Source organism: Macrobrachium rosenbergii, chromosome 20 (genome assembly GCF_040412425.1).
Source record: "Macrobrachium rosenbergii isolate ZJJX-2024 chromosome 20, ASM4041242v1, whole genome shotgun sequence".
NCBI lineage: Eukaryota > Metazoa > Arthropoda > Malacostraca > Decapoda > Palaemonidae > Macrobrachium > Macrobrachium rosenbergii.
The window spans coordinates 26,192,501-26,205,000 of NC_089760.1; the positions used below are offsets into that span (position 1 = coordinate 26,192,501).

Consider the following 12,500-nt stretch of genomic DNA (forward strand, 5'->3'; position numbering starts at 1 on the left):
ATAATTGACAGATGACATGCATATATCCCTGAGGATGGGAATTATAAGGAACAGGTTGCACCTGGAATCCAACACAGTTGAAGGCTTAGTGGAGCTACCAAAACAAAGGTAGATCTTTGAGAGGTTTTATAAAGGTTAAGGCCCAACTGGCGCAAAAGCAGGGAGGAGTCAATTGAAGGATTATACAGGGGAAGAGACTGACAACCAAAATTGACCTTTGATGAATAAGCTGATTACATATTTATAAAAGTACAACACATTTTCTTCTTTTTGTAAACAAAAATTTTTGCAAAATGAACATTTTCAAAAAACCATTACACATGCAAATACACAGAAAACATTTATACGGTAACTAATTAATTATCTTTAAGGTCATTCTTGAACATTTTACAAATACAGGGGTCCAAACAATACATGCCAGGGCTAAGGTTGAAATTACAACTGGAAGTAAGCTGCATAAGTGCAGATTCTAAAAGATTTCGTGATAAGAGAAATCTTTCGATCTGGCAGTCACTAGACAGTCAGTCTAACTGATCCTGTGTGAGTTTTCACTTAAATGAATGAATATTACATTGGATGTTTGCCCAGTTTTGACAGAATACTTATGCTGCTCAAGTCTCACTTCGAAATCCCTACTAGATTGACCTATATAAAAAGAAGAGCAGTCCAAGCATGGAATTTTATATATTAATGTTGTTGCTTTCCTTACGGCTATTTTTTATTAACATTCCTTTTAATGTGTTATCATGGGAAAAAACCAGGTTGAAATTAAAAGATTGTAACAGTGATTTTGTGGTTTCAAAACCACTAAAATAAGACAGGCTAAGAATGTTCTTAGGGTTTTCTTTCTCCACGTTACTTTCACCATAAAACTTTTTGTGGGCGTTATCATAGCAAATATCTGGTATATCTGAAGGGTAACAAAACCTGTTCCTATTTTTCTAATGTATTCTATTTCTTGATCCAAATACTGGGGACTGACAATGCGCAATGCTCGTTAAAACATAGAAGAAAAAATTTATATTTTGATTTTGAGGTGGTGGCCTGAATAAAAGTGGACATAAGTTAAGTTGTTGGTTGGCTTCCTATAAATACTAAATTTGCATTGAAATGGTTCGCTATGTATTAAAACATCTAAGAAAGAGAGGCAACTGTCTTTTTCTAATTCTAAAGTAAACTTAATGGATGGTACCTGGTTACTCAAATTAGAGACTCAATCATTTACATCAGTACCAGCTGGCAAAACAAAAAATATCGTTTTTCAGAAAATTCCATATACAAGTTTGAGAGGAGTGGCGATAAAGGGTTGCCCATTTCCATACCAAATATTTGTTGGTAGAATTCGCCAATGAATATAACTTACAATCACAAGTGCACAACCTAGTGAGTGAAATAATGTGACTTACAGGTAGACGCAACTCATGATGGATTAGTTCGTTACTAAGATACTCTAAAATAGAATCTATAGGGACTTTAGTAAAAATAAAACACACATCAAAATTAACAAATGTCGGGGATATCTGTATATCATCTGTCAATTTTACGAGCTTTCTTGTAAACTTGTTTTTATATTTTTCATCAGTCTGCTAGTAAAGGACCGTGTGTCGAAAGGCCTAGCAACCACTCCGTTGTCTCATTTTTCCTTCGTGTCATTTGCCTTTATAATATATATTTATAATGTATATATATATATATATATATATATATATATATATATATATATATATATATATGTGTGTGTGTGTGTGTGTGTGTGTGTGTGTGTGTGTGTGTGCGTGGGTGTCTGTCTGTGTGTATATGTATGTAGACAGACAGTATGTGTGTTGTGGGTATTTGATTTGTATTTTTATGTACTAAATCATAAATGTTTTTAATTCTGTTACATATTCATATAATACTGTTCTAATAAATGTCTTTTTTCACTGGCTTTTAGGGGCGACGAACCCAACACGATATTATATGAAAGATTTTTGGAATTAAAACGTTTACTGGTATTTTATATGCCTAAGCTGAATTTGAATGAGATTAATTATAAGTTCCGAAGGTATATGTGTTTGATTTAGTGAAACGGAGGCCAATACTCCCACGAGGTTAAATGAGGTGTAAAAAAGCCACCTTGGTCTATTTGCTTATTTACTTTATTTGCCTGTAATAGGTGGGAGGATTAACGTGTTTTTGAGTACAAAATTTAAGTTTCTATCTTTTAAAATGAAAATTTTTCTCCGACTCTTAAATATCTCATTTTTGTGATAAAAATCCAAATAACAAAGCATTAACGAGAAATGAACGGAACTGATTTTGTTTTCTCATAAAGTTGGTTTCATATTTATTTCCAAGAGCCGATAGATTGTATGATGAAGAATTTGGATCATAATTAAATAAAAGCAAATATATGTCTGTTTATCTTATGGATATTTTTTGTCATATTTCACATGCCATGTGCTGTCTGTAATATTATCATGACAACACCTCTAAATTACGCAAAAAGCATTTGGAAAGGAGATATATAATGAACTACTCTCATTATACGAATTTAGAAAAAATAGAAACTTGAGGAGAAACACTCAATTACATTCCAATGTTTTGCCATGAATTCAGTTCTTGTACAAAAATGAATACAGCTCTCACGTTTAACTATAAGTCTTAACATTTCAAAATGCTTGAATTTTTCTTGTAAAATGATCATTTTCCCCTCTTTTAGGAAACGCAAAAAATAATGCATATTTTGAATGTAATATGAGCTTTCCGTTGCAAAGTAGGTAGTCGAGTTTTTATTTTTGAAAGTTACTTTGCACTATGAGGAAGATAATTATTCATACATGACCTAAAATAAATATCAAAATTTCTGTAATTTTGGGCGTTAATATTCAGTCTCTTTTGTATAGTATTTCGCTTTATTTTGCCTTCGAATTGATCATTACGAAAAAAGTAAAAAATGCAACGCGTTTTGTGTATAGTGTATAATCAAGGCCACCAAAAATAGATCTAGCTTTCGGTGGTCTCGGTTTAATGCAGTATGAGCCGCGGCCAATGAAACTTTAGCCTGGCCTTTATCGTTCCCAGGTTCCCAGACACACGATTATGGTTAAGTTTAACCTTAAATCAAATAAAAGCGACTGAGGCTAGAGGGCTGCAATTTGGTATGTTTCATGATTGGAGCGTGGAAGATCAACATACCAATTTGCAGCCCTAGCCTCAGCAGTTTTTAAGATCTGAGGACGGACAGAAAAAGTGCGGACAGGAAAAAAGTGCGGACAGAAAAAAGTGCGGACGGACAGACAAAGCCGACACAGTAGTTTTCTGTTACAGAAAACTAAAAACTCGTACGGAGTTCTATCCGTCTTCGTTTGCCACCTCTCATATTCTTGCCCTTTGAAGACCCTACATTCGTTAACTGGGGAATATAAAGGACTCCCTACCTTGATGATGGGAAAACAATTACGAAAGGTAATTTGTATGGTGATGAGGGGAAATTGTTCCTGTGCGTAACTTTCATGATGATGATGATGATGATGAAGAGATGATGATGATGTAGCTGTTGCTACAGCTTGTTTCGATTAATAATCTCTTCATTATTTTGGCATTGTTATGGAATAGAATGCTACTACTACTACTACTACTACTACTACTACTACTGCTACTACTACTACTACTACTACTACTACGACTAATAATAATAATAATAATAATAATAATAATAATAATAATAATAATATATATGAAGGAAATAGACCCTCTCTTAAACAGGTCTTAATGAAAAGGATGGCTGTATTATGCCAATTTACCTTATACAGGATCTTTTCTATTCTCCTTATAATTCGCTTTTCAGGCTCATCGATATTGGTCAGCAACTGGCCTATATTCACACTGGAAAAAGGATAGTGTGTGGAATGCGCAAAGTCTTTTGTTGAAATATTCAATCAGAAATCCGTGGAATCCCTCGTGGTCTGGATTCAGGTTCTTTTACTTTAGGTTGTGGTACCGTCGACATATTTTGACCATCTCGTTGGTCATCCTCTGGACGTGGATGAGAAAGACATGGAGAAACAAGGCGCTTGGGTCGGTATTTATAGGGGGGTCATGATCGGTGCTGAATTATGATTGGTCATCTCGGGTGGAGCCTTCTCTCCCATGTTGATGGTCAGATAAATTCGCATAATACAGCCATCCTTTTCAGTAATAATAATAATAATAATAATAATAATAATAATAATAATAATAATAATAATAATAATAATAATAATAATAATAATAATCTGGCGATAAAAAGGAGAAATATTAATATCTGTACAACAATAAACTAATTTCTTGTGAGTCACTTTCATCTACTGTACTGTGTGGTATCGATTTTTTTTTTCAAAACACAAAAGTTTTAATCCGTTATGATAAATAGCATAAAGCTTCTAGGTACTCCGTACAAAAATATTGGCACTACAACAACTAAAATATTATAAATAAAAATGATCTTGAAATACACGCTGGATATTCAAGAGACGAACATCTAATTTGTGCAAAAGGCCAGGCGACGTTTAAAACTTCAAAAAACTGCACAGCAACATTAGCTTCGAAAGGATTTATGAATCCATAAGAAAGTAAGAACATTTTTCTTCTCCCATGAATTTCAGAACTCATCTTTTCCTGCCAGCAGTATTGGCACCTGACATATTTTATGGCCTCTCGCGTCATTTCTCTTCGTTTACCATCCCTAATTTTGGTGCAAGGAATGGTATGCAATTTCGTATGCATCAGTCTGGTAAACCTAGAAACTCAAGTTAGTTTTTCCATATTAATCAATAAATAGGCTAAGATGGAATACACATATACATGCATACGTGCACATATATATGTATATGTGTATATATGTTTATATAATATATATATATATATATATATATATATATATATATATATACATATATTATATATATTATAAACTAAGATGGAATACACATACACAGTACATGCATATATATATATATATATATATATATATATATATATATATATATATATATATATATATATATATATATATATATATATATATATATATATATATATATATATATATATATATATATATATATATATATATATATATATATATATATATATATATATATATATATATATATATATATATATATATATATATGAGAGTATGTACTTGTGGAGGACTTATGAAACTACTCGACTGCATTTTGTCTAGATGACATTTATTGTGTAAGTATCCTTAATACTCTCTTACAACTACGATTTACGATTTGGCATATAAATCACAAAACACATGAATAACCTTCTTCCTCAATGAATCATGAGGAAATTTGCTTATTCGTAAGGTAATAGGCAAGGATGAATTTAAACTGACTCTGAAAGTTCAATCAGGGGTGTTCTTTCCTTCAGTTCACATCTGGATCATTAGCTGGAATGAACTGCCGATCCACAAAGCATCTTCTATCTGAATGCGCATTCACGATGAGACGACGGTGCTTAGATTTTTCAACTTCGAACGCTTTGATCAATTTACGGTCTACCTAATTTTGCTCTGTCACCCTCGGATATTGGACCTGCCACACTACGGTCGAAACAGAATGAAAAGAAAATCCCAAAGTTAATTGGTAAAAAATTGAGCTGAAAGAGAAACAGCAGTGGATACTATTTTCATTCTGACCAACGGCCCCATCGCCATATTGCTTTTCGCGGAATGGTACCAGGTTTTGATGGAACATTGTTCATCCTTTATCAGGAACATTGTTCATCCTTTATCAGACAACTATTCGGTAATTTCGGAAAAAAAATATAAAAAAAATACTTTTTAGAAAATGATTAGGACATTGTGACTGAAACTATGAACAAAATATCACAGTAGGATAAAGTTATATTTTCCCTGCAGAGATTTAACGATAAAGCTTTTTCTTATTACTTCTTCTATCACTGCATATAATTAATGGAAAATAAGTATATATATATATATATATATATATATATATATATATATATATATATATATATATATATATATATATATATATATACATATATATATATGATTATTTTTCTGTTTAAACCCAATATCTTTGTAACGTTAGATTACAAAAGTTATATGTCAGTCTATCTAATATGCAAGATTCTAAATTTTGTTCACCCATCCCTATATTTCTTGGAGATATATGATATTTTGCTACTGTCTACGTAAATCTTTTAAAAATACCGTTTCTCATTTTGTGTATCATATAATATGACATACAAAAGCTTCTCTAAATGTAATTTATGTCACAGACATTCCAAATAATAAATTCAGTTAAATGCGTCTCAGGAATCATCTTCTGTGTGCGTGTGGTATTTATTATATGTTCACATGATGGTGAAAGACAAATAACAGCAATAGATCTTTTGCATTTACCAATTATTTATATACAATATTTATCACTGGCCCAAAAGCACTAACAGAGACCTTTCGAGTTTTTGTGTAAATTCTACGGTTTTAGACATTGGTATACCATATACCATCGTCTTGAGTCATAGATACTAATTTATACAGGATTGGATTTCGCGTTTCTTTAAAACCCGTTGCCATTTCCCTTAGATATATTAAGTTTGTTGCCAAATTCAATAACGCTTCTCATTGTCAGTGCCGTAGGCGATAACAATACTTCCAGCCTTCTTATGGCATTTCAGCAAAGAAACAAAATGAAAAGTGCAAGCTATCACAGCATAATTTCCCCTACAGACCATGAAAAAGACATAGAGGGTTGACAATGCTTTGTTCTGTCCTGATCCCCGTCCCTTTCCTGGGTCGGATATGCTCGATAGATTAACCCTTTCATCACCCATCAACGGCGCGTCACCTAATACAATTCGATCGGTAATTAAACAAGAATCAACGTTGACTCGAAAAGGGACCCTTTGCTGGGTGAGATTTGCACCGTAGATTAATCCTTTTATTATCCGCCAACGATGCTTCACCAAATAGAAGTCGATCAGTAATTAAACAAGAATTAACGTTGACTCCTACGTTCTTTTGCGTAAGTGAAACAATTTTAATCTGGTTGAAAAGAAATAAAAAGGTTTTTGGGTTACTCACAGTGTTCATACTTTATAGTTCATAAAGCAACATTCTTTAATCACATTTAATGTTATTTTATTTGTCCTAAATGCCTCCAGATTTCTTTCCTTTCTATTTCGTCTTTTTGTCTTTATTATTAATGCTATTTTTTGTAAGGCATTTATTGATAGAATTCAATGAAACTTTATCTATATAACCACCATCATAAGCACAAACTTCAGTAAAAAAAAAAAAAAGCACACACAAATCTGCATCCTAGAACAATTAGGAGACAAGTGGCGCCGATTGTGGACCTGAGCCCTTAACACCAGAACCTTGACTAGCAAACATTTACAAAATAAAGTGGTGTATAGAATTCTTGACATAAATAAAACATGGAACTCTTGTAACAAAATAATAACCGCTTGAATCAATGACAAAGTGCTGCAAGCGCAGAACAGGGCGAAACAAAAATATCACTATTTAAAAGTATCACAGGTACCGGACTTAGTCACGGAAATCGTTCTTGAAGGAAACGATGATGAGTGTCTTGACCTATGGAAATACTATACAAGGGTCATTCAGAAAGATCTCTCCCTCACTCACAGAGCAGCCCCCAAAAATTACACTAATGATGGCTAAAGGCACGGAAACGTCCCTCAGCATATTGGACATTGATATAATAAATTACCTTATATGTAAAAGTTAGACCATTTAACGAAAATATGGATAAATCTCATTGCAATGTATCGCATAAAATTTAATTTGAAAGATCAAATTTACTTCGAAAGACTTTGCAAAAGCACGAAAACATCAGCATTGTGACAACTTTGTAAAACAGAACGATTACAAGGGTGTGAGAGAGCGTTTGTGACTAATATTTGTAACTACGTATTTTAGTACTGTGATAAAAAAGTTATAAGTTGTAAAAAAAATTCCTAAATCTCAAAATTATGTAACAGACGTAATTTCATTTTAGTTGTTTTAATATTCCAAGACACCCAGTCTCTCTCTCTCTCTCTCTCTCTCTCTCTCTCTCTCTCTCTCTCTCTCTCTCTCTCTCTCTCTCTGTCGAAAGGTTAGTAATTTTATGACGCTCCCCTGCTGACAAATGAAAATATAGGGATGTCGCAGGCATAACTGAGTGAGCGCCTCATACACATTCATTAGAATATAAAGTTAAGGGACGTTCGAATTTTGCTCATTTATGCAACAAGATCAACCGTAAACTCTCTCTCTTTTATCGTCCTTCGAATTACGACACCTGTACACCGCTTCGCTTGTATTTGTAAGTAAAGCTAGGTTTATCTTTATTAGTTTCTTTAAACACTAACTGGTCTTCTCTCATCCCGTTTCTTTTTCAAATAAAATGTAAAACGCTGTAACCTTTTGGAAAAGGACTTGAATCATTTTAAGTTTCTGTTGCTTAAAATATTACCGGTAGTTTTCTTATGCATTTGTTTTGCAACTTCAAGTTATGTTATAAAATCAGGATAATTATACCTTGATATTATAACAAACAACTTGAAATTGCAAGAATATGTGGAAAATATTTGTCAAAAATATAAGTTTGATAAGTTAATATCAAACAAACATAACATCGTACGGGAAATGAAACTGCATTTCTCTCTTTCCACGTGTAACAAAATTATCGTTAAAAGTGAGAAGTCAGAGCAGATTTTACATAACTAATTTGTGAAGCATAAATTATAACAAGCAATTTTCGCGAATTTTCTCGGTATATTACGATTATCCCGCTGAAAGGCGGCAAGTAACTGTGCACCGTTTGCCTGCATGTAATGAGAGTTAGGCGATGTAAAGCGATAAATTTGCATAATGATAACCGCACGACCCAATTATGCAAAGTGCCATTGTGACGGTAGTGAAACGCACATTCTCCATTCCTGTTTTCCTTGCATATTTGTGCGTATACAGTGGAACGATATATAACGTTTGTTGCACTTATATGGAACTATAACCTAAAATGGGAGAAGCAACGACGATTTACAACTACATTTCAAAAATCAAAAACTTGACAGCCTTGTAAATTGACCCAGTTATACTAGTAAATGAGGTAACGCTGTTACCAAGAACCAAGATAGTTCTGCTTCTGTAGCTTAGTGGCACATAATTTTATGTGACCGAGGGCCAGAAAATAATTACAGCCATTGCTCGTTAAGTATTTATTCTTTGTTTCGAATGAATAGTGGAAAGACTAATTTCTTTGCTGCAAGACAAATTACTGGATTCACCACTTTAGGGATAATGAGCGTTATCTAAATGGTTAAGTGAAATGTAACAAAGCACCCCTTAAGGTTACAGCTCCCTCATATTCTATTTACGCATACGAAGTAAGACGTTGGAAACATGGCTAGGAAAGAAAGTCGAGAGTCGTGGAGGCGCATTGGCAGGTAAGCTGAAGAAGAAGATTTGCAGAACTATCAACAACATAATCCACGGACTACAATTCTGCAATGTCACTGAATTTAGTCAGCTGGACATATGGATTATATCACTATAGAGACTGAAAAAGTACTGGAAAATTTTTTGTAAGTCCATTTAATTTCCATATAATGCAGACGAATAAGTAAGACATACATGCATCATCTACAGAGTGAACATAACATCTTGGAGGTAAACTGACCTTGAACCATATTGTCATCCTTCCTCAGTATTGTTTGCTTACTCAAAGTCCAACATAATTGGAAAGTCTGAAAACAGAGAGATGAACATTAGATTAGATAAATGAATTATATAAATATATATATATATATATATATATATATATATATATATATATATATATATATATATATATATATTTTATATATGTGTATATATATACACATACTCAGCATTCTGCAGTATTAAGCATATCATTAATGGTTAGTAGGTGTATGGAAAGAATTCCTGATAAATTTTAATGGTTCTTGTTAAATATTAAGAAATATAGCCAAAGCGATAAATGTATCATCGTGTAATACTGAAAAAAATTAACTGACAGTGATAACTCTAAATAGGGCGTTTGTTGTGTCACACTGAAAGATATGTATTAACTTCGAAAAGGAAAAAAATAAAATAGGGAATTTTATGTAACACGATTATGACAATTATCAGCTAGTCAATAAATATTTTAAGTGGAAGAGACTTGAAACACAATATATATTTCTCGGTGGAAGAGCCACTTGTTAAACTGAAGAGGGAAATTATTCTGCTCGCAGTGTTTTTATGGGATGCTATATTTTGTACTGTGATATTCCGGGTTTTTCTTCAATTATATTAATGTATGAAAAAAGTCTAAAATTATAATACAATAATACTCTCTCCACAGCGATGCTTGGAACAAATATTTCCAGTCGTAGAAGCATTGTTTTGTGGAGCCATAAACCACCAGTATGTCGTTATAGGATAATTTTAAAGGTGATAAAAACGCCTAAGTAGTGTTGGCTTCCTTGGAGCTCCCGGCATTTAAGAGACTGGATGAATGAATTCTAGGAATATGACTTTGAATCCTATTATTTCCTAAGCCTAGAAATTCTTGTGAGCTAATATTTTTCTTCTAACGCTGTGCGATAAACATAATAACGTACAGCGTATTCCGAGCGTCTGGTAAAATTCATGATTGTGAAAGTTCTTTCAGCGTTCGAAAGCTTTAACTGTGTTGAATGTTACCAATCCAGTGAAATATGATTAAGTCACGTATTATCAATAACACTCAAACATACACACACACACACAATATAAATGTATATATAGACACATATATATATTCTATATATATGGATTTCTCTATATCTATATACATATACATATATAAATATATATATATATATATATATATATATATATATATATATATATATATATATATATATATATATATATATACATATACATACATACATATATACATACATGTTAAAAATAAATATCTTATTTACTGAAAATTTCTTAAGCTGGGTAAAAGCAAAAGCATGTTTTTTCCAGGTTTTATTTTTGTACAAACAGAATGCTGTTATATTTAAAAAAAAAACTAAATCTTAAATTAAAGAGAGAAAAATGACTTTGTGCGTATTTATAAATATATTTTTTTCATAATTCATCAGAATATATAGACATTAGATAAAGTGCGTCAAGCCACACGGTATTACAATTTTCTTATATAAAGCATATTATATATCTAACATCTTTCACACAGCCCAGATCCTCTCGCAGACATTTCCTTTATCTCTATTTAGGTCGGAAATCGCATTTTATGAGTAGTAACGAGGATTAAAACGGGTTCATGGCATGCATAATACACGGAATGGCTTTTAAAGCTCCCATAACTCCAAGATAAGTTGCCAAGTGCGAAATATTTTTGCATCTCAGTGTCATTAAGAAGTTTCTGCTTTAAAACAGCTTTATTGGACTTGATGATCCTAAACCCTGCATGATAAAGATTAATTAAATACCTGCAATTTACGTTAAGATAATGAGGACATAAGAACTAGAGCGGGATATTTTGCCCAGTTTTCTTACTTTCTGTTCTTAAACTTTTAATGAATTATTATCGTTCCTTTTATGTCTACATTTTCACTTCTTATGCTAAAATATTTTTCAAGAATTAAGGTACTCTAACTGACTAATATCCTAGATACAACTGAGTTGCTATAATTTTGTAGATATTTCCAGCAACGATTGGGATTTCAAGTTCATTTTACAGCATTAAGATAACGTCAGACTATTATAACTGGAATTGAAAGAGAATAAAACACACGTCCACACACATGTATACATACGTGCTAACACGCACACAAACACTTATATATATATATATATATATATATATATATATATATATATATATATATATATATATATATATATATATATATATATATATATATATTACATGTGTGTGTATCTTTGTATGAAGAGTGACTCAACAGGAAAACCGATAAAAGAAAAACCATATAGTAGCTTGCCATACCATGAACTTTCTTTTTATACCAGAGAAAAAGGTAAAAAAAAAAAAAGGGGGCCACAAGGAGGAAAATATCCCACACAATATTGAGTTCCAATTTCTTGTTCTTTTATTTGCGTTTTTTTTTTATTCAGAAGGTATCCTGACCTCAGATAGGCAATTTTGCATATTGATATTTCTATCTTAGAGATTTCACTGTTTATAGTATTCGAATATCCTTCTCCCTGGGTTCTTTTTACGCACCCGTATACAGCTGAAGATGATGATAAATTCGACAGCGAAAAGTGTATGCGGTTCAGCTTTCATGCACTTCTTTTTTAAGCACACATAAGCATATTCAAATTAACATACACACACAAACAATATATATATATATATATATATATATATATATATATATATATATATATATATATATATATATATATATATATATATATATATATATATATATATAAATATATATATATATATATGTATATATATACT

The 12,500-nt window shown here is 31.9% G+C and overlaps 2 protein-coding genes across 7 annotated transcripts in view; one reads left to right on the forward strand and one right to left on the reverse strand.

Moving 5' to 3' along the window:
* Positions 1 to 12,500, reverse strand: part of LOC136849162 (uncharacterized) — a 744,860-nt gene that overhangs the window by 702,580 nt on the left and 29,780 nt on the right. For all 6 annotated transcript variants that reach the window (XM_067122257.1, XM_067122259.1, XM_067122255.1 and 3 more), the window contains exon 2: positions 9,690 to 9,756. The gene's annotated coding sequence lies outside the window, so the exon portion shown is untranslated. The remainder of the gene's footprint in view (positions 1 to 9,689; positions 9,757 to 12,500) is intronic.
* The window catches only part of LOC136848950 (uncharacterized), an 80,413-nt gene that overhangs the window by 31,205 nt on the left and 36,708 nt on the right, over positions 1 to 12,500 (forward strand). The window lies entirely within an intron of this gene.